The 24,388-nt window shown below is 40.2% G+C and overlaps 1 protein-coding gene across 5 annotated transcripts in view; it reads left to right on the top strand.

The window, feature by feature from the left end:
* Window positions 1-24,388, top strand: part of TSEN15 (tRNA splicing endonuclease subunit 15) — a 135,731-nt gene that overhangs the window by 60,509 nt on the left and 50,834 nt on the right. For 4 of the 5 annotated variants that reach the window (XR_013828177.1, XR_013828178.1, XR_013828180.1 and 1 more), the window contains exon 7: window positions 8,554-8,667. The gene's annotated coding sequence lies outside the window, so the exon portion shown is untranslated. Of the gene's footprint in view, window positions 1-5,257; window positions 5,347-8,553; window positions 8,668-24,388 lie in introns of all 5 variants that reach the window. The other variant, XR_013828179.1, reaches the window with a different exon arrangement.

The following is a 24,388-nucleotide window of genomic DNA, read 5'->3' as shown; positions in this document are numbered from 1 at the left end:
GGTATCCAGAAAGGTGCCCTAGCGTATACCTACACAACTGTCTATTTACTAAGTTAAAGCTCAATTTAAGGATTGCTGTAAGGATTTCACATGAATTGAGGCCAGTGGTAAAACTTGTACGATGGCCATTGGGGAGGAAGAAGAGGCAGTGGGAGCAGGAAGTCTTCCTGAGAGCACCCACACCCCTCTAGAGCTACATTCCCCTATTTTTTCTCCTTTTTCCCATTAACTCATTGGGCTTAACTAATGGGATTTGGTTTTGACTTTATCTGCTTAACATTTTTTTACATATGTATAGACCCAGATAGTGGTGGTAAAGAAGTTGACTCAAACTTTCTCAGGCTAGACATTAGATGACTGAAATCATGTCTTATTCATCTCTGCACCCTGAGTATGCAGAGTAGGTGCTCAATATGTTCACTGTATACATTAATGGACCTCCTTGCTCCACCTAGTTCTACCACTAGAAAACCAGGTTCTTCAACAAATACTTATTAATTACCTCCTCCTTGCCAGGTGCTGTATCCGGCACTAGGTTTATAAGAGTGAGCAAAAGAGACATGACCCTGTCTTCCAGGAGCTTGTTGCCCTTAAAGAGAAACAATTAAATCTGGAATTACAAGAAATTATGATAACCTCACAGTATGGGAAGTGGGGTGTTGATGGGGTCAATAACGTGGGACCACGTCTGTTGGGGAGGTGGATCAAGCAATGTTTCCTGGTATAAGTGACTCAGAGCAAGTTAGAGTTCTCAGCTCTCCTAGGATTTATAACCTATTTAGAGAAAGAAAACTGTCATACATACGAAAGTAAGAAACAGAATGATGTAAGACACTCTAAACTTAGTGTTAGGTCGTGGATTAGAGATGGTAGAAAGGGTGAGATCAGAGGGCAGAAGTAGACATGGATGTTTTCAGGAGGAAGGGGCTCTTGACTGTCCTTGAAAGATGGGTAGAGCCAGTAGAATGGAATAAGGGGAGAAAAGGCTGAGGTGAGAATTGCACACAATTGGACAGGTGAGGCCTAGATGAAAGAGAGAGGCTGAATTAGGCGAGACCTGGAAAGTCGGGAAGAAATAGAAGTACAGTAAGCACAGTCATATTGTAGTTATTATTCTTCATAATGTGATAAAAGCTACTATCTGTCAAGTTCCAGTCTGGGTTACGTTCTAGGCAGGAAGTGTTTAACTATAGGCCTACAACCCATCCTCCCTCTTTACCGGGGGGAAGCCCATGGGAAAGACAGAAGGAAGGTAACGCAGTCAAATCTTCATGTAAGCATGCTAATGATAGACATCCAACTAAGCATACTAATGATGTTTGCTAGTTGCAGGATCCTTATCTATGAAATGCTTTTATAAGGAGCTACCTGATCTGCCTGGGTTGCTCATTTGTTACAAATCTAGAACCTATGGATACGTTGAGCATGGTTTCTGGGAAAAAGTAAAGTAAATTAGGTAACTATCTGAATATAAATAGGAAGGTACTTCCCAATGACTCTTTTCCGTGTAGGTGATGTGGCCATATATATGGCTTAAAGGTTTTCTATGTTCATCTGGGCAAGAGAATATCTTGATGTGGCATAAAAGGGCCTGGGCAGCTGCATTAGTCTCAGACCACTCATTGCTTTATCTGAACCTTGCAATGACCTGTTTCACTGATGTTATTAGTAAAGCTTGACACTGGGTAAGATCTATTCTTATGAGTATGCTTTAACAATCTGATCCTTTGTGTTTTCTTAGGTACGTTACATATATTGGCTCACATCAACCCTCTAAGATGCTCAGAGGAATTAGTGAATGTGTCCAATATCACACAGTGAGGAAGTAGCAAGCTTAAAATTTAATCACAGATCTGACTCCCCAGACCTTACTCTTCCCACTGCTCTAATTTTCCCCCTTTTTAAACCTGAGTAAAACAGAACAGGTCACGGGGTAGGGGTTGGGGGAGCAGTCAGGCCCTAGGGCAGCAGTCCCCAACCTTTTTGACACCGGGGACCGGTTTCATGGAAGACAATTTTTCCACGGACCGGGGTGGGTGGGGAGGGTGTTTCAGGTGGTAGTGCCAGCGATGGGGGAGCGGCAGATGAAGCTTTGCTCACTGCCCTGCCACTGACCTTCTGCTCTGCAGCCCGGTTCCTACCAGGCTGTGGCCCAGTACCGGTCTGTGGCCCAGGAGTTGAGGACTCCTGGGCCACTCCTGCCCTGGAGGACCATCAGGAAGCCCCACAAGCCCTTTGAGAACCACTTCCCCAAAGTACAGTTTTAATGAGAAAAGTCTTTCTGGCATAAGATCTGATTCATTTGAGACCCAAAAGGTAGTGTTTGTGTCACATTTTCCATGGAAGTTCATTTTCACCAGAGGCAAAACACTTACATCTCCACTGGGACTCTGCAACTCATGGAGAGTTTGTGTGCTATCAGGGGAATAATAGCACATTCCTTGAATGCTGAGAGAATAGCCCAAAGACTCTGCCCTTGATCAGATTAGATGATATGAGTTGGTGTTTCTCATTCCATTTTTAGCCTTAGAGCAAGCTGGGCCTTGTGGGAAGACTCGCTAATTCCTGATGTGTTGGATCAGCCATATTTCACATGGGCTGCAGTTTTATGAGGACATTTGTGTCATTCATTCACAGCTCTGAGTTTTGTGGGTTTTTCTTTAAACATAATGCTTTGCCAAACATTAGGATCAGCTTCCTTTCGGGGAACTCAAGTTTCCCTTTTTAAAAAACTAGTGTGTGAACAATGGGAAAGGAGGTAGACCATATCATGGAGTCCACTTCTTTTTTTCTGGAGAAGTAAGTGGTTTAATTCTAGTTGCCTCAGATCAAGGAGTCTTATTCTTAGGGGACAGCTGCCTAGTGCAGCACCTTGGTTCCCGTTAAAAGCACCACAGGACATTCATAACTGGGATGTGACAGATTGCCCCATGCCTGGATCTCTTGCTCAGGGCTGCCAGCATCATTAATGGACAGATGGAGCCATCCTCCCTTCCTTGGCTGTGTCTGTTTAATCAACTTTGGAAGTAGCTATAATACCACCAGCTAATAAAAGTGCTTAATAAATATCTAAATTTCAGTACCCCCAGGAAGATGTTCATCTTGGTAGAAAAATCTGACAAAAGAGTGTCAGAATCTTTATTTCAAATCAGAGCAGACCCATGCAGACCTTGTATCTATATGTAGCAGTATGTTGAGGGGCACTTTAACTTGGGTCTTACTAAGAAAAGCAGAAAGCTTAGTTGAGAATTACTGAAACCTATAGAGCTGAGCTGAGAGAAGACAGTGGTCTGATGCAGACCTTAGGTTTGTCTTCTGGATTCCACTGACCCTCTTCTTAGGCTACACTGTTAGTATCCTGCTCTGATCTGCACTGGGTTATTGCTTTCTTGCTTCTAGACCCTTACTGTTTTCAGAGAGTTCTCAGTCTTTGTTTATACTTTTACCCAATGTTCCCTTTAAATACAACCTTTCTCAGATACAAAGGAGAATGTGATTCTTTCCAGTGTGTGGCAAAATACTGGCTATTTACTTTGTTTACTACCAGCTTATTTGCTGATGGTCCTATGCCTTTCCAAACCCAGAACTAGCTATTCTTTTTGTCCTGCTCTTTATGTTCTTTATTTTGCCTGTCATGTAATGGAAGAAAATTATAACAGACACATTTTTTAAGGGAAGAACAATCTCCAGCAGTATACGAATTTCCTGCAATGTGTTGTAGGGCTGTCTTTGTAATACCATAGTCCATTGGAATCATCTTGGCTGCAAATAAACAAATACTTAACTAATATTAACTTAAACAAGGAGGAATCTATTTTATGAGGGTGATTAATATAGTAACAAGGTAGTAAAGATTCCATATTGACTTATCTGTCATTCTTTAGGCTCTCCCATATGGTTGTAGGTTAGCCATCTAGCATTAAGCATTATGTCTTCACAAAAATATCCAAAGGAAGACAGGGAGAAAGTGCACACCATTCGAGTTTTATCTCTTTTTTAAATAGGGAGGAAAATTTTTTCCAAAATTTTACCCCCTGGCAGATTTCTCCTTAGTATCAAGGGTCAGGATAGGGTCACATGCCTATGTTCTACCTATGGTGAAGCTGGGAAAGTAACTGGCCTCTCTAGTGGAAGTGGACTTCTGTGTGTAAAGAAGAAGGAGGGGAAAAGCTGCTAGGTAGTCAACCACTGTTATGGACTGAATTCATATGTTGAAAACCTATACCCCAGTGTGAGGATATCAGAAGATGGTGTGGGGCCTTTGGGAGGTAATTAGGATTAGATGAGGTCACAAGGATGGAGCCCTCACAAATGGGATTAGTGCCCTTATGAGACTCAAGAGAGAGCTTGCTTCCTCTCTTTCTGCCATGTGAGGATACAAGGAAAAGTCTGAAACCAGAAGAGGACCCGATCATGCTGGTGCCCTGACCTCAGTCTTTCAGCCTCCAGAACTGTGGGAAATGCATTTCTGTAAGCCATCCAGTCTATGATACTCTGTTACAGCAACCTCAACAGACCAAGATGACCACAACCATCAAATACCTTTAAAGTGCAACAGCCCAGGGATGGATTATATTTAATAATTTCACACTTGCTGTCACATGGGCCACACATACAGTTAACATGGAGTCATAAAAGAAGAGACCTCACAAGTTCAATATAAACTCATCCTCTCAAAACTCTATCTAAAAATCTATCTCAATTTTTAAAAATTGTGGTAAAATGGGTATAATATAAATTTACCATTTTAACCATTTTAAGCATGCAGTTCAGTGTCATTAAGTACATTCATGGTTGTGCAATCATCTTCTATCTCTAGAAAGACTTCATTTTCCCATACTGAAACTCTGTACCCATTAAAGAATAAATTCCCCACTTTGCCCTCCCCAGGCAACCATCATTCTACTTTTTGTCTTTTTAAAATTTGGCTACTCTAGTTACCTTATATAAGTACAATTATGTATTTGTTCTTCAAGCTTATTTTCAAACTATCTGGTAAACTCTCTGGAAATACCCTTCCTGCTTCTCCTCCTTCTCTCCTCTTCACAAAACCCTTTCCATCCTCCAAGGCTTAATACCAAGATTTTCCAGTTGCTTCAGCCCGTGGGGATCTCTCCCTATCCTGGACTCAGAACGCTCAGAGTGCTCAACTCCCATACTCCCTTGGCCCTTGTGTATACTGTCTCAAGCCATATCTTGCATTATTGTTCTATATTACCCGTCATTTTGTGAGTAATTCTCTCCTCTCTCCAACTAGATTGTGACCTCCTAAAGGGCAGAGACTGAACGTACCTTGCTTTTCTTTTCATCCTCCACAACCTAAGCCTTCTATGCAATAGACACCCAGTAAGTACTTGTTAAATCCCCTGCTCCTCTTTAGAGAAGCTGCATAAACCAGCTGTCTAATCAACAAGCTCTCGCTTAAGCCTGATCATACTCTCTCTGGTTGAAACTTAAGTCCATTTTTTCTTATTTGATCTTCCTTGAAATGGACAGCAAACGTCCAGTGTCCTCATTAAACCTCTATCTATACTTGAGAAAGGTTAATGCATCTACGTTAGCTTCTGCTTTTCCAGGCTAAGCCAAGATAATAAGACAGAACCACTATATTTACACAACAGTTTTTCCTAAGAAACCCACAACATTTCCCTCACATTAAGATCAGTTCTTTTTAGTAGTTAAAAGTCAACAAAGTTTTCACAATCTGGGAAGGAATTCCTCTGTTGTAAGTCATAGTTGGGAATTCCAGAGCCTCTGGCAAGCCTTTATTTTTTGCAAAAACTCCTTTATTGATCTGGTGTGATATGTACTGATACCCTGAGGATAGCACACACAGACATACACACACACACACACACACATGCACACACACACACACGCACACCTGACCCCCTTTACGCAGCCTTGATCACAGCAATGCACATTACTGGATCATTTCTATTGATAAAATCAGAACAGGAGTTTACCAGAAAGTAATCTAAAAAACTCAAGGATTATAATTTTGTGTACCAAAATCTTAGATGTGCAAGGGCTGGATGTGGCTTTTTCTCTGAGTATTGCTGATTAAGTGACTAGTAGAAGATTTTAGCAACTAGGATTTTCTAAGGATGAAATATTTCTCCTGTGTAATTGATACTAACAAATTTAACTGAAGTAATTCCAAGAAGTGTAATTATAGATGTATTTCCAACTCAATTTTTCTTCCCCAGCCTATAATGAAAGAAACAGAGCTCAGGCCGCTAGGGAAAGTGAGAAGCAGCTGGGGTTGTGTACTTTTGGTGAAGACACCCAGGTTCCCATCTCAGATGACGTGTCTGCAGAGTCATGTGGAGGGGCAGATGTGAGGAAGATTAATCTGCTCGCTTAAAATATGCTGAAGTATCAAGAAAAACAATTTGAATCTCAGAATGTTTGCAAGCTAACTGAAGGTTAATTAATATCTGGTTTGTTGAAGTGGCTTGTTGAGGGGTTTCATAGAAACCATAGAAATAACAATAATGGTTGGGTGATCAGACGGTCACCCTAGGGCACCTGGAGGGAACCTCTGTGGGATTATTTCATGAGGTTTCTCTTTGGTTTGATTGTGTTTTTAAAGGTCTGAGAAAAATTAAGAAATTTTAGGCCTGCTTCAGATTGGTTTATAAAACACTCACATAGTGGTGTACTCATGCTTAATGAAGAAATTTTATATCTTACACAGGACAGTTTTGACAGCAGTCGTAAACATGAAAGTTGGAAGGAATGGCAAGCACTCTGGCGGCACTGAGGTCATTCCCCAATCAGAAGAAAGAGCTGCCTGTGACACATGGCATTTAGAAATGAAGTATTTGATCCTTGAGTTTTGGGTAGTCACAAAGGAAGGCTCGCAGAGACAGAAAAAAATCTTCTCTAGGAAAAAAGAACAGAAGGGATATTTAGAGCAGGTTAAAAGTATGAATGTTAAGAAAAATAACATTTTCTCTTTGAAAAGAGTAAGTAGATACTTATGGTCTTTTTATTCCACTTTGAAGTTTGAGAACCAATGCATCCTCCCCGGGGAACTGCAGACAGGCCAGGCACTTTCATAATATTCATACATTTATTCACTTATGTATTCGTCCAATCATCATTCATTAATCATCTGTCCAAAATCATTTATTGGGGACTTATTATATTTCAGGCATTGAGGCTATGATGATGAATAAGAAGTAGCTATGGGCACACAGGACAAGGATCCCCTCGCTTATCTGGGGTTGCCGGGAAGGAGTTCACAGAAAATGATACTTGAAGTGGGTTTGGTAGGATGAATGAGAGTTCAGGGTAAGAGAAATAAAATCCCACTGAAAGAAGGGTATGCAGAGGACAGGGGACAGCATTAGAGCAATATGGTAGAGGACCAGGTACAGAACACGCAGGAGCAGTGATAAGGGAGAGCTGAAACTGAGACCTTAGTGCACGAAGAGGCCATTTGTCCTCCAGCTCAAGGGCTAGAAGGCAGAAGTGCAGCCCATGGGCCCTCCTGCCATTTTACACACACACACATGCGCACACACACACGCACACACACACAGGAACCTCTCTATCAGTTAACCCCCTCTTGAGAGCAGAGTTGACTCTGTCTGCTGTATCCCCCAGAGCCCAGAATTCTAGGAACAACACTGTAGAGTACTTTGGTAGAGGACCCAACATTAGTTTTGAAGCGTGAGAATGACATACACACATTATCTCCAGCCTGTAAGTTCACAGAGGCAGGACTAGGTCTGACTCATGCCCTGCTTGGTCTCCTGTGAAGACCTGGCATGTATAAGGTCCTCCTTAAATATTTGCTGCATGAATAAATGAACTAAATGAATGAGGCAGAGTGGAGAATGGACTAGCACGGGAGGAGGCTACTCTCAGGCCACTTAGGAGACTGTTATAAGAATCCAGGTGAGGAATCACGGTAGGGTTGGAGAGAAAGGGCCAGAATTTAGACCAGCACTCCCCAGTAGAACTTTCTGCAATGATGGACGTGTTTTATTCTGCACTGTCCGTTACACTAGCCACTAGCCACATACAGCATTGAATACTTGAAAGGTGGCCAGTGAGACTGAGGAACTGAACTTTTAATTTAAATTTAAATAGCTATATGTGGCTATTGACTACCATATTGGACAGCACAATTCTAGGGTTTCTGTGACAGAATCAAAAGAACTTTTAATAAATTGGATTTATTTATAAATTCAATCAACAAATATTCATTGACTGTTTACTAGGTTCCGGAGGAGAAAATTGGGGCCAATCTGTGGCAGTTGTGTGTGTCATGCCAAGGTGTTTCGACTTTGTAATAAAGAGTGGGAGGCTGGACAAGCTATTTTAGCAGGATTGGTCAATGAAATCTCACTGAGAGATGATAAGCTGAGAGTTGGATGATGAGAAAACTATGGGGATTAGGAAAGAAAAAACCTAAAACCCGAAACAAGAACTAGAACAATCATTGATGAAAGAAAGCAATAAGATTCAGCCTGAAGACACTTAAAGCAAGAAGGTACCTGCACCATCTGCAAGTCTAACGCACTCATTTTCTGTCTCCAGAAGGGAAATCGAAGCCCAGAGAGGTAACTAGACTTGCCTGTGGCCACACAGCTAATTAATAACATAGTTGGGAACAGACTTAATCTCCTAACTTCCAACTTCGCACCCTACTGGGTAAGTCTGAATCTCATTTTCCTTGCTAGTAAAAAGGTTATTGTGAAAAATGAAAAATGTAACATAGACAAGGTGTTAAAAATGGTAGCTATATTTATTATTGGATTTGTTTCAATGTTACAGTGTTCCTCTCAAGTAATTACGTTATTAATAATAACTGTAGTATTGTTTTAGTAATACAAAAGCATAATGCAAAAAATTTAGTAATTTAATAATTCAAAAAGCGTGAGAAGGGCAATGAACATTCAACTCCTGATTTGTTTTAGTTATACTTGTTTGGGGTGAATCTCGGCTTTGGGCCTGTGCAATCAACGTCAGGCACCACCTGCCATTTGCCTAGAGGCAGCTGCTGGAATTACAGATGCTGTCAGGGAAGAAATAACCAGCCTCTCCACTGCTGGCCTTGCAAGCCCACCTTGTTAAGTGGTGGCAAGTATCACAGTTCTAAGGTTTTTTTCTCTCTTCTTCTGAAGAGAGAGAAAAATGAGGCTGTGGTTTTCCCAACAGACAGAGCTGTCATCAGGCTCTTTATGGGAAGCTGCTGTAGACAGGGGTTGAAAAGACGATGAAGGCTTTAACACAGTGTGAAAGTTGGAATGATGAAAAGGGTGCACTAATAGCATGTGACCCAAGAAAGGATTTTCTGCCTTCAGGGTTAGGCCTTCATTTGGTTACTTGCCTTTTTATATCATACTCCCTCCCACCACCCCTCTGCCCTTTGAGCTTCTATTATTATAAATATTCAGATAGGACAAACAATATGATGAATAAGGTCCTAGCTTTGCCAGAGTGATGGTGTTGAAATCTCCATGTTGACTCTCCTTGACTTCTCTGTGTCACTTGACTTTCTGACCACACCTTTGGCGTTCAGCCCAGGAGTTCGGACCCCAAGCCCATGCTCTGTTGGTTCTGTTGTGTTGCATCTGAGTTTGATGACTACCGAGCCATCTGTGCAATTATCAGTAATCAATAGTTTCATATACCTATTGCATGATCGCCAGAGTAACACTGACAATGAGGCATTGAACAACTGCAGGTTGCATGTGAAAGAGTGACCTGAGAGCCACATCTGTGGCCCACTGCCCACTGCCACATCACTCCAACCCTCCCTGGCCAGGGCCAGGACCCTCTCCTCAGACTGTAGCCCCATCACCTCCCATCATTCCCAAGTATCAGTAGCCACCAGGATAATGCCTCTGCACTTTCCAGCCCTCTGGTGCTCCCAATGCATCCTATAGTGGACACAGTGACATACTTGGAGCCACAGAGGCAGAAGGTCCAAGTCACTGGCCTGAATCCAAGCAAGTGTGGATTCCATACCTCTCTCTACCACTTAGTTCAGCTTGGACCAATTATTTCATTTCCCCAAGTCTCCATTTCCTCAAATGTGAAGCTGGAATAATGTCTACCTCATAGGATACTAAAGAATTTTTAAATTGTATTATTGTATATGAAAATGCTTTGAAATTAGAAAGTACTACTCGAATGAGTGCAAGGCATTTTCATTAGTCTATGCTACATGGTATTTTTGTGGAAAAAATAAAACCTAATGAATATTAAATTATATTCATATCTAGCCAATATTTTATAATAAGTATAAATGGAGTATAACCTTTAAAAATTATGTCACTATTTTGTATACCTATAACATATAATATTGTACATCAACTGTACTTCAATAAAAAAATTATATTCACATCACTTCATTCATTCATCCATCCATTCATTCATTCACACATCCATTCATTCATTCACAAAGTTTTATTAGACACCCAGTCTGGGCCAGTCACTCTGTCAAGTGCTAGGTAGTTATATGATTGTAAATAGCCCAGATTCCTCATGGAGTTTACAGTTTATTTAGGGGAGGGGGACATTGTAAGCCACTAGTCATGCAAATATATCTATAATTACACAGCATGCTAGGTGCTATGAAGGGAAACGTGCATGTGGATAACAGTGGAGGGGCATAACTATGAGACTTGGTTGAGTTGACTTATGCAAAGCAAGAGCCTTCTAGGGAGCAGGAAGTGCATAATGGAAGACCTCAAGACAGCAGAGCACTTGGCAAATTCAAGGATCCAACAGGCCCTTGTGGCTAGAACACAAGAAAGGAGAGGGATTGTGTTGCCAAAATCAGGCAGGCAGAGCAAGAGTCACAGACGACTCCTAGGATTCTCTTATGAGAGAGCTGAGAAGTGTGAGACTAGTGGAAGAAATGTAAGTAGAAGTTGTAAGACTGAGAGAATGTTCTTACTAGAGAAATGCAGTAATGTGGTCCATTTAATTTGAGATAGGATAAATTCATAAAGATTCTATTCTCTCGGGTGGTGAGAATTTTTACAGCAGTGTTCAGGATTTAAACACAGTCACAGAAATTAATTTTTACATTGTTATTTGTAACTTTCCACTTCACACGGCTCTATATAAACATTCCTACATGTTCGTAGTCCATAAACTTGTTATTTTTATCAGCTGTGTAGTATTCCATCATGGTATTTTTGGAGCTTCTATACATTTGTCTGCTTTTTCGTTCTTTATAGTTTTTTCCCTTAAAAATAGTGCTGCTGGGAATATTTTTGTTTTCCCACGAGTTATTTTCTTGGGTTACATTCCCCTCATGGGTCATTTCTCTGCATGTCAGATGGCCACTCTGATGCTCACAGTGTTTTGTGTCAGGCTTCACTTGCCCTGCCTGGGTGGGAACAAATTCCCAGGGTACCAGATGCTTCGGGGAGTTGGTGGGGGAGGGGCAGTGGCAGGCAGGAGGAGGATTTTCCTCATTAGATGTACAGAGAATGCAGGTTGTTGTGTTAATACGCTAATCCTCTATGATGTTGCCTCTATTGGGGTTTTTTATGCACTCAGAACCTCCATGGTCCTTAGCCTGACAGGTAACTCGTTCTCCTCCCTCACTTTTCAGTTTCCCCCAAGGACTTTTTAAGTTCTGGTGAGTGTTGTATGTGGAACAGAAAGGTGCAAAGGTAGTGGCAATGAATTAACTTGTTGTTAGCAGGAAGTGATTGTGAGACGAGGCATAAAATCTCTGTGATTGTACTTAACTGAAAGTTATAATTACATCATCTAAGGCAAATTGTTCCCTGAGTGTCAACATGTTTACTTATTCCTTTATTTAATATTTCATTCTAACTTTCTAGATGTGGTTGAGAAATTAGTCAGGGACCAGCTTACCAGGTCAAGCAGGTATCTGGGAAATTCATCCAACTAATATATTTTCCTTGCCTGGTTGTATCTCACCTGCTCATCTGATCTAGTGTATCTTTTCAGCATTTTTAATTTATTATTATTACTATTTTTTTTTTTTTTTTTTTTTTTTTGCGGTACGTGGGCCTCTCATTGTTGTGGCCTCTCCCATTGCGGAGCACAGGCTCCGGATGCACAGGCTCAGTGGCCATGGTTCACGGGCCCAGCTGCTCCGCGGCATGTGGGATCTTCCTGGACCGGGGCATGAACCTGTGTCCCCTGCATCGGCAGGCGGACTCTCAACCACTACGCCACCAGGGAAGCCCTAATTTTTTAAATTGAAGTATAGTTGATTTACAATATTGTGTTAGTTTTAGGGGCACACCATAGTGGTTCAGTATTTTTGCAGATTTTATTCCATTATAGGTTATTACAAGATAATGGGCATCCCTGTGCCTTGTTGCTTATCTATCTTATATGCAGAAGTTTGTATTTGTTAATCCCATGCCCCTAATTTGTCCTTCCCCCACCTCCCTCTCCCCTTTTGATAACCACCACAGGTTTGTTTTATATATCCATGAGTCTGTTTCTGTTCTGTATATAAATTCATTTGTATTATTTTTTAGATTCCATATATAAATGATATCGTATCATATTTGTCTTTCACTGTCTGACTTATTTCACTATAATATTCTCTAGGTCCATCCATGTTGCTGCAAATGACATTATTTCATTCTTTTTATGGTTGAGTAATAGTCTAGTGTGTGTGTGTGTGTGTGTGTGTGTGTGTGTGAATACTATGTCTTCTTAATTTGGTCAAAAAGTTACTGGAACAAAACAGAGTAACTGAACTCATTTGATTTGGGACAAGAGTATAGCTTAAGTTCAGTCCTCTGGGGAAAAAAAAACCCTCAATTCCCTGTGTCAAATATAATATAATATAATAATTTAGTCTACAGTTGTTGAAAACTGGGGAATACGTTCCAGAAGTTTTCTCTACCTTATCAAAGCAAAAGAAGACAAAAATGGAACATAATAACCAATTATCCTCTTTCTCAAAAAGAATATGTAAGAGTGGAGACAGGATCCTGATGGCCTCTCAGCCATTTTGGTCAGGACCACCATCACTTACTGTCAGTGATGTCTGTAGTTATTCATACTGGTGAGGATATTAACTTGCAGCACCTATGGAGTTTTATGCTTGACACTGTATCCTTATCTCACCACTGTGAGGTGGGTTTTGTCAAGATCACAAAGCAGTGAGTGATGGACTCCGATTCACTGCTCCTCACTTCTTCTCTACCCTGAGGACACAACGGCTGGAGACCATGTAGGGTAGCAGGACAAGACCATGCTGCGAGCATGGAGAATTGCTGGTCATGTTAGCCTCTAATCTGTTAGGTGAGTTTAGGTAAGTCACATAAACTCCCTGAGGTTTTGCTTCCTGTGAAGCAGAAGGGACTCCTGTTTTTTCTAACTCCCATTGCGAAGGCTTGTCAGATAATAGCTGTGAAAGATTTTGGACAGTCAACCATAAAGTCATAACAATAGGACATTATTTTGTATTGTGATCACTATGATGATGTGGCAAGATTCTCATATGAGACATGGTAGCTGCTCTGGGGTAAAGATTCGCAGAGGAGTCAAATTCGAATGTCACATCCAGTGAGGTTGAGATTCAAAATGAATCATTTGATATGCTGACATGCCAGGGAATCAGATAATTCACAGCCAGGAAGCAGCAGGAATCATGAACATTGTGGATCTGACTTGATTGATGTGGTGACAGATGTGTTCAAAGCATCACCAGGCTCCCTAAACAGATCTCCTTCTAGGGAAGCTGATGTCTGTGGGAGGCTCCCTCCAGAGACTGCAGGCCAGGAATTGATCATAACAGATCATGAGGGAAATTTTTACAAGACTCAGGGGCTCTTCAGAGTGATCTTGCTGACGTTATACTGACTCAGGCTCCGCCGTGCCTTGAACAATTACATCTCAGTCTTGGGTTTCTAGATGATGGAATACTTCCATAGCTGATCCAGGCAGCAGGACATGAAGGCAAGGCAGAAATGTCATCCATACTTCACATAATCCCAGTAGACTGGTGGGTCTCAAACTCCAGCGAGACTAAAATCCCTTAGAAAACTTGTTCAAAGGCAGATTTCTGGGCTCCATTCCCAGGGATAGAGAGATCCCATTGGTATAGTTTGGGGCCCAGAACTGTGCATTCAAACGAACTCTTAAGTAACAATGCAGGTAATGTAAAATTAACATTTTCAGGGAAAAAATGTAGAAGAGAAGGGCCCTGAATGAGAGTTACTAAGATAAAAATTAAAAATCTAATATTTATTGAGCACTTACTATGAACCAGGCACTCTTCTATACATAAATTACTATAATACCTAATATGCCATATGTAAATTAACTCCTTCCATGCTCACCATGATCCCATGAGATATACAATAATATTTCATCCTTTTTTTTTTTTTTTTTGCGGTACACGGGCCTCTCACTGTTGTGGCCTCTCCCGTTGCGGAGCACAGGCTCCGGATGCGCAGGCTCAGCGGCCATGGCTCACGGGCCCAGCCGCTCCGTGGCATGTGGGATCTTCCCAGACTGGGGCACGAAGCCGTGTCCCCTGCATCGGCAGGCGGACTCTCAACCACTGCGCCACCAGGGAAGCCCTCATCCATTTTTTAAATGGAGTAACGGAGGCACAGATTGCTTAAGAAGATCCTAGCACCTGTGAGTTCATGTCTTCATTTCATAGTAAAATGTAAAAATGTTAATATCTCAGAAGAACTTTCTAGGAAAGGGATAGATTGTTCAAATCCCACCCAGAGGGAGAGTCATTACTCCTATAGCTCTAGCAATATAGCCTGATTCCAATATTAAAATTCATGCCAGCCTGGTAACTTACAGTAGGGATGGAGCTTGAGGAAAACTGCCCACCGTAGAATCTGTTTCACAGGATCCAAACATTGAGATTGGGGACCATGAAACCCCAATAGTTACAGCTTTATTCACAGGGCCCCGGCCTCTAATGCCGAAGTTGCTCTTCTCCCAACCAACTTTCTCTTTGATGGAGTCCTGTTGAAATGCTGCAGGCCTCACACTTGCCTACCAGGTTTACAGAAGGAGGAGTTTTTAAGCCTCTACTAATTAAAGTATAATGCTAACCATCTATGGCCAGTTAGCTCATTTAATTAGAGCCTATTAAGAATAAGGGTAAACTCACTGAACCCTACATTTACTCTCTGTTACGAAAGAATTCTTTGGATTTTTTCCCTTTTCCTTGGTTAAGAAGAGCAAAGAGGCAGGAGACTTGGAAGACCCTCTTAACTGGGCGTAGTTACTGAGACAAACAGGCCAACCCAGAGAGGAGGTAGTACTTGAATGTTTGTTTAAAAATGCTCTTTCCTGGTTTAATTATCCATGTACCATGATTTAAAGAACGTTGAAGGTGGCTGATCATTGCTTAAAATTTCGGAGCTCCAGAGTTCCAGGCCTACCTTTCTAAGTGCCTGACTGCTAAAATGTTCCATTTGATTGCTCTGCCAGAATCCCTTCCTCCAAACATATCCCAAACTGAATCTATCATGTTCTCCACCAAGTCTCTCTTCTCCAGATGAAACTGTTTCTGTTCCTGATGACACTGTTCTCCCAGTCCAGGCTCAGAACCACAGCCATCTTTGAATGCACCCTCCCTAGATAGTCATCTGTGAGAGAAATTCACAAATTCTCTCTGTTCTGCTTTTATTCTTCCAACACTCTCATCACTGTCAGTACCACAGTGCAGATCCCTTTTCACCTCGTGGTATCTGGACCACACTCTGGAAGCTAATGTTGTCTTCCTTTGTTCATCCTGTGGCTTCTTCCTACAGTGGCTCTGGGAAATTGAAACCATATCATTCTTGAGCTCAAAATTTCTCCATGATTTTTATTGCCTATGAAAAGGTTCTGCAACCAATTCCATTGTGTGTGTTTGGGGCGGGTGCAGGGGGCAGGGCAGGGTGGGCGTTCTACCCACACCACCAAGCAGTTCTTGGACACCAGCTGGGTATCCTACAGTTCAGCTCAATTTTGACTATCTACCCAGATGGCATCAGATTCCACAAGTTAAGGGCTCAGTCCCACAAGATGTCCCTCTACTTCTGATGTCAATTGCAAGTCCAGGTTGTCACCTATATTTCTGACCAGCTGGCTATAAATCAGAGATTTCCTCAACCCTTTCCTTGGGTCTGATTAATTTTCTAGAACCGTACACAGGACTCAGGAAACCAGTTTACTCACTAGATTAAAAGTTCATCACAGGGACTTCCCTGGTGGTACAGTTGTTAAGAATCTGCCTGCCAATGCAGGGGACACGGATTCGAACCCTGGTCCGGGAAGATCCCACATGCCGCGGAGCAACTAAGCCCGTGAGCCACAACTACTGAGCCTGCACTCTAGAGCCTGCGAGCCACAATTATTGAAGCCCACACACCTAGAGCCCATGCTCCACAACAAGAGAAGCCACCGCAGTGAGAAGCCTGCGCACAGCAGCAAAGAGTAGCCCCTGCTCAATGCAACCAGAGAAAGCCGGCACACAGCAACGAAGACCCAATGCAGCCAAAAATAAATAAATTTATGTTAAAAAACCCCAAACAGTACATGGTGGGAAAATGAAGCACAAGTATTGTTTTTAATCTACATGTTGATCTGTTAAGTGACTGTGATGGTTAATTTTATGCATCAACTTGACTGGACTAACAGATGCCCAGATAACTGGTAAACTATTATTTCTTGGTGTGTCTGTGAGGGTGTTTCTGGAAGAGATTAGCATTTGAATCAGTAGGCTGAATAAGGAAGAAATAAAGAAGATTGCCCATACCACTTTGGGTGGGCATCATCCAGTCTAGTGAGGGCCTAAATAGATCAAAAAGGTGAAGGATGGGCAAATTTGCTGTCTTTGCTTGAGTTGGTACACCATCTTCTCCTGCCCTCAGCCATCAGTGCTCCTGGACTTCAGACTCAGACCAGGACTTACACCATCAGCTGCCCTGGTCCTCAGATCTTCAGAGTTGGATTGAATTATACCACTGGCTTCCCTTCTCCAACTTGAAGATGGCAGGTAGTGGGACTTGTCCTCCATAATTGTGTGAGCCAATTCCTATAATAAATTTCCTCTTAAAGATACATATATATATATATATATATATATATATATATATATATATATATTCTATTGGTTCGATGTCTCTGAAGAAATCTGACCTGGATCAAGACCCTGGTCTCCCCATTATGCTCACCCGTAGTATAATGTTGTCTTCTACCATCTGCTGGTAGCACTTCTCATCACCTCCCCTCTGAGACCCCATAACCAAGCCACCATCACCTCTCTTTTTTTATTGAGGTGTAATTACATACTATAAAAGTCACCTATTGTAAGTGTATAATTCAATGATTTTTAGTAGTCATTTAGTAATAGAATTGTGTAACCATCATCACAGTTTTAGAACATCTCCATCACCCCAAAACATTTCTTTGTGCCTATTTGCAGTGAATTCTGCTCCCACTTTCAATCCCTGGCCACCACTGCTCTGCTTTCTATATCTATAGATTTGCCAAGCACTGCTCTGTTTTCTGTATCTATAAATTTGCCTTTTCTGGACACTTCATATAAATGGAATCATACAATATGTAGTGTTTTGTGTGTGGCTTCTTTCATTTAGCATAATGTCTTTGAGGTTCATCTATGTTGTACCATGCAATGGTAGTTTGCTCCTTTTCACTGCTGAATAGTATTTCATTGCATGGACATACCACATTTGTTTATCTTTTCATTAGTTAGTCAACATTTGGATTGTTTCAAGTTTTTTGGCTATTGTGAGTAAGTCTTCTCTGAACTTTAAGTCTTTCTGTGGACGTATGTTTGTATTTCTCTTATGTAGATATCTAGATGTGGAATTGCTGGGTTGTAAAAATATATTTAACTTTATAAGAAGCCGCCAAACTGTTTTCCAAAGTGGGTCTATCGTTTTTCATTCCCACAGGTATAAGGGTTCTAATTTCTCCACATCCTCACCAATACTTGTTGTTGTCTGTCTTTTTGATTATAGCCATTCTAGTGGGGGTATAGTAATACCTCATTTTGGTTTTAAACTGCATCTCTTAATGATTTATTGATGTCAAGCATCTTTTCATGTGCTCATTAGCTCTTCTTATATTTTCTTTGGTGAAATGTCTATTCAAATATTTTGACTATTTAAAAATTGAATTGCTTGTCTTATTATTGAGTCATATGAGTTGTTTATATAATCTGGATACAAGTTCTTTATCAGACGTATGATTTACAAACCGTTTCTCCCAGTTTGTGCCTTCCCCCTTTCATTTTTCTAACGGTGCCTTTTAGAAGAGCAAAAGTCTTAATTTTTATAAAGTCCAATTTATCAATTTTTTTCTTGTTTTTGATATCATATATAAGAACTCTACATCTAAATGTCACTACATTTTTTTTTCTTATGTTTTCTTCTAGAATTCTTGTAATTTCACTTCTACATTAAGTCTATGATCCATTTTGTGTTAATTTGTGTATGGTGTGAAGTTACTATCTACATTCTTTTTATTTTCAATTTTTTTTGCATATAAGTGCCAATTGTCTCAGCCCTGTTTGTTGGAAAGACTACCTTTCCCCTATTGAATTGCCTTAGCATATTTGTCAAAAATCAACTGACCATAAATGTGAGAGTTTGTTTCTGGACTCTCACCTCTGTTCCATTGATCTATTGATTATCCTATGCCAGTACCACATTGTCTTGCTTACTGTAGCTTTATGGTTAAGTTTGTAATTGGGCAATATAAATTCTTTTCTCTTTTTTTTCAAGACTGTTTCAGCTACTGTAGGTTCTTTGCACTTTCATATGCATTGTTGGGTAAACTTGTCAATTTCTATAAAAAATCCTGATGGCAATTTTATATGGATTGTGTTAAATCTATAGATCATTCTGGGGAGAATTGCCATCTTAATAAAATTGAGTCTTCAGTTTATGAACATGGAATGCAACTCCATTTATTTAGCAATGCTTTGTGGTTTTCAATGTACAAGCCCTATCTTGCACTTCTTTTGTTAACTTGATTCCTAAATATTTTATTCTTTTTGATGCTGTTGTGAATGGAAGTCATTTCTTAATCTTTTTTTTTTTTTTTTTTTGCGGTATGCGGGCCTCTCACTGTTGTGGCCTCTCCCGTTGCGGAGCACAGGCTCCAGACAGGCAGGCTCAGCGGCCATGGCTCACGGGCCCAGCTGCTCCACAACATGTGGGATCTTCCCGGACTGGGGCACGAACCCGCATCCCCTGCATCGGCAGGCGGACCCTCAACCACTCCACCACCAGGGAAGCCCCATTTCTTAATCTTGATTTTGGACTGTTCCTTGCTAACATGTAGAAATATAATTGATTTTTGTGCATTGATCCTGTACCTTGTGACCTTTCCAAACATGTTTATTAACTCGAATATATCTTTTAATGTGAGCATTTCTCAAGATTTTCTACATACAAGATCATGTTGCCTGTGAATAAAGGCAGTTTTACTTCTTCCATTCCAATTGGTATGCTTTTAATTTTTTTCTTGCCTTATTAAACTGACTAGAACTTTGGTACAATGTTGAGTAGAAGGAGTAAGAGTAGGTATGCTTGCCATATTCCTAGTCTTAGTGGGAAAACTTTTGCCAGTGAATCCATTTGGGTGTGACTTTGTCATTGTGGGAAGATTTCAAATTACAAATCAGTTTTTACCTTATTATATATCAATTCAGATTTTCTATTTCTTCTTGAGTCAGTTTAGGTAACATGTCTTTCTAGAAATTTTTACATAAGTTGCCTAATTTGATATAAAGTAGTAGTTTATAATATTCACTTATAATCCTTTAATTTTTTGCAAGAATGGAAAGGATTGCCCCTCTTTTTTTGGGGGGGTGATAATTTATGTCTCCTCTTTTTATTTCCTGGTTAGTCTAGCTAAAGATTTATCAATTTTGTTGGTCTTTTCAAGGAACCAACTTTTGGTTTCATTGATTTTTCGCTACTATTTTTCTGTTTCCTACTTCTCTGTTTTCTACTTCTCTGTTTTCTACTCTACTCTTCATTATTTCCTTTCTCTTTCTTGTTTTGGATTTAGTCCCTCTATTACTAGTTTCTTATGGTTGATGTTTAAGTTATTGATTTAATAACTGTCTTCTGTTCTAGTGTAGACATTTATAGCTATATATTTCCCTCTAATTACTGAATTAGCTGCATCCCATAAATTTTGATATGTTGAATTTTATTTTTACTCAGCTCAAAATATTTTTTAAAATTTCCTTGTGGTGTTTTTCTTTGACAAATGGTTTATTTAGAAGTGTTTTGTTTAATTTCCAAGTATTTAGTAATTCCCCCAATTTCCTTCTGTTGTTGATTTCTAATTTAATTGTATTATAGTTAGACAACACACTTTGTATGATTTTGGACCTTTTAAATTTATTGAAACTTGTTTTATAGCCTGACATATGGTCCACTCTAGACAGTGTTCCATGCATGTTTGAAAAGAATGTGTATTCTGCTGTCATTGAGTGGAATGTTTTATAAATATCAGTGAGGGCAAGTGTTTTTAAGTCTTCTCGATACTTGCTGACTTTCTGCCTAGCTGTTCTATCAATTTAGAGTGGAGTACTAGGATCTCCAACTGTGATTTTTGAACACTATCATCTCTTGCTAATGTTATTGTAATAGCTTAGCACTCCCTGTCCACCCTCCCTGCTTTATTTTTTTCAATAGGACTTATCATCATCTGACCTTGTATATATTTTACTTATATGTTAGAATATATAGGTCCTATTATGGCAGGGATTTTGTCATTTTTCATTGCTCCTGTAACCATAGTACCGGTAAGAGTGCCTGACACATATGTCACTCACAAATATTTGTTGGATGAATAAACACATCACTGAACAAATGGCACCCACTATTCTCTTGGACAAGTACAAAACTCCTTACCCTACCATCTGGAGGATAACCGTGATGGATCAATACCAGTGGAATACTGAGAGGGACTGGCCATAGGTGGAAACTCTCCCTTCTCCCTCATGTTTTTCCTTAGGGTTTCTCTCTCCTTATATTTTCTAGTCATCAGAGTAGTAGGACTTGAGGACCAGGACTGGATGTAGATCTTGAGGAACTAGGCCACTGTGCTTGATTGAGTTCCAGGCTGTTGGGTGGCCTTCTCCAGGCAAAGGAGTCCCCCTGGCATCAGGTGGCCCTGTGCAGCTCAGTGGGGATTAATTTCCAAGTGGAGAGGACAAGGAGGGGCTAAAACTTCACAGTAACAAACAGAGCAGCTTTCCCCTGCACCTACACTTTTTCCTCCTGAACCTGAGACAGCTAGCCATAGGGGGCTGGTCCAAGATTGGGTGTTCAAAATTCCAGCCAAACATCATTCCATCTCAGCACAATTGACACTATCTACTCAGATGTACATCTTGATGTAGCTTTGAAATTTTATGTTTATCCTGCTTTGGAGGGCTATATTATATATAACAACATCAGAAAAAAAAATACCCCAGCATGTAACATTTACTGAGTCCTTGGCATATGATATCAAGATTTTTCACATTTATGAAGTATATTGGATACTTTATATATCTATATGCTCAATCAGTTAAAAATAAAAGACTGACTAATATTTTTCTTGTACTCATTAAAGTTAGGTCTAAGTCTTATAAACTGTTCTTGTATGGTGTGCATAACCAACTAGAGCTCAGAGGAGTGGTCTGAGCTAGAGACAACAATTTGGGTATCATGTATAAATGTATGATAATTAAAGGTATAGGGATAGATCATATGCTCTGGAGAGTGATAAAAGGAGAGAGCCTAGCTCAAAACTTTGAGGAATTTAATTTTTAATGGTTGAGTAGAAGATGATGAGCCTGAAAAGGCAGAGAAGGAGCACCCAGAGAGGTCACAGGAACACTGGGAGGATGTTACACACAGGAAGGTGTGTGTCAGCTTTCTGAAAGCTTGCAATTCTCATAACACACTTTGCTTTGGGGGAGTCTAACTCCTAATAAAGTACCTATCATTTAATTAAAGATTATCATTAAGCAGGTGGTCCTGAAATTGCACTTGACACCAGATAAATAGTTCTCATCCAGATGTACCTGCAACACTGGAAGGATGTAGATTTTTGCATTATTAAGATGTTGTGTCTTTATCAAAATTAGTTTATTCCAATTCTTGCATTCCCCCTCTGAGTGTGGCATATCCTTTCCAGTTACCCTATTATTCATCTATGGCTTTTTGGCATTCTAGTAGTAAATTTGAATATTTGATGTCAGTGAAACTTGGTGATAAACACTGTACAAATAAAGTTGAATTATTATTGCAGCATTCCTGGGAATGAGATTATTTCTTATTTTTGTGTTTAATGCTAGTGGCAGTAAATTCCCAATGAATTTTTATTGCTTTAGACTCAGCAACAAATTTATTTTGCTCATTTACTCATTCATACATCAAATGTATGTTAAGTGCCTACTATATGCCAGACACTGGGAGCATTAAGACACATCAGGCATGATTTTCAAGCTTTGGTATGCATTGGAACCACCTGGAAAACTTGTTAAAAATACATATGCCCCAATGCATATGTATTTATAAAAATGAGGTAAATACAAAATGAGGTAAATACCAAAATGAGGTATTACTATACCCCCTCATATTCAGTCCAGGGTCATTTCTGGGAATCTATATTTAACAAGCTCTCTGTGTGATTCTGGTGCACAACAAAGTTTTAGAACTATTGTTCTATGTAAAAACATTTATAGTGAAAACTTAAATATACTAAAATGTAAGAGGTGTCAGATAGAAGTATACATGGGGTAGAGTGTATATTACATTTTATTATATTTGTATCTTCCTATAGCAGTAGACTGTACACTCAACAATATTATTGCAAATTTTCAGCTATAATGGAATTTTTGGTTGGTCTTTAAAGCCTTAGCAATATGTTTATTTTCATTAATATTGCAGAAAATTTTAATGTCCTTATAACTGATCATAAAGGTAAGAGCATGCTGTAAACATACAAATATCATTATATCCATGCATACAACTTCCTTTAGTAGGAATGAGGAAAGCATCTGGCAGTTCTTACTTAAATGCTGGGGAGCATATTCTGTGGCCATTATAGGACTGGTCCTGTTATAAATGAAAGGGTTCTTTCCTTTTCTTTTATTCCTTTGTCTACTGGGCTCTTTTGCAGCCTGTTGGTACAAACAGCATTAGAGGAGTATCAGCAGTTTCTAAAACACTCACAATAATGCAAAGTGCAAAACTCTGAGTCTTGCATTGAGGAAAATAAGCTTTCTTTTAAAGAATAATTGGTGTTTTCTTCTTAAGAGGAGGCACTCAGTTACTGTGCCATTCACAAAGAAACTTAGGCTGTGAGGGATGGATCAACTCCACTTTTATTGTAGGGAAGCTGTGATGTTCCTTGACTACAAGATTTAATAGGAAGAGATGTAGGTTAGAAGCAACTATTTAACAAGTCTGATTCAAAATTGAGTGAAAACAGCACAGGAAATTTGAAAAAAATTCTAGAATTTTTTCCAAATGTCGATACAAAATGTCTCCTGGTCTCTTGAAATAGCTTCAAGAAGTGCAATATGGTGGCTTCTGATCCCCAAAATTCTTGATTTTCCTCTCTTTCCTGGGGACACAGGTAAACTACACGTCCGAGCCTCCTTTACATTCTCTATATGGTCATATACTAAGTTATAGCCAATGGAATATGAGTGGAAGTTATGTGAGATAGATAGATAGATAGATAGATAGATAGATAGATAGACCTCTTCTAGGCTTGACCCATAAAAACTTCCCACTGTGGTTCTCCATGCACCTTTCTGTCTACGGGATGATGACACCCAGGCAAACTTGAAAGCCACAAATTGAAAACTGCAGGGCTTCTGTCAGCCTGGGTTCTTAAATGACTGTATGGAGCAGGGACATCCCACCCCCACTCCTCCCCATCCCAATGCCAATGGACTTTGCTTGAGAGAAAAACAACCCTTCACCCTGTTAAGCCTCTGAAGCGTTGGGGTTAGTCTGTAACAGCAGTTAGCCTACTTTAATACAGGATGTAAGAATACGGGCAAGTCTGTACCATGAGACCATGCACTACCTATTATTTCTGGAGCCAGCGTCCTGAACATAGTCCCATAATCCTCCTGCAGAGGTTGCCTTTACCATAATCCCCCTGAGAAAATTCTGTAGAAAAGACTCTTCTAGCTCCAGGGGGCAATACTTAGGCTGTCAGGAGTATTCTAGTCCTGCAAGGACAGTTCAAAGCGAACATTTCTCTTGGTCAGTGGGACATGGTCCTAGCAGCACACAGAGTGTGAAATACACGGAAATTCTCACTTCAGAATTTGGAGACAACGGGATTGGATAGAAGGAAACCAGAGGCACAGCCACAATGGAGCATGACACGCATGCAGAGAACCAGAGCA

This window comes from Stenella coeruleoalba (assembly GCF_951394435.1).
Source record: "Stenella coeruleoalba genome assembly, chromosome: 1".
NCBI lineage: Eukaryota > Metazoa > Chordata > Mammalia > Artiodactyla > Delphinidae > Stenella > Stenella coeruleoalba.
Note: the sequence above shows the minus strand (reverse complement) of the source record. Positions and strands in the feature narration are given on the sequence as shown.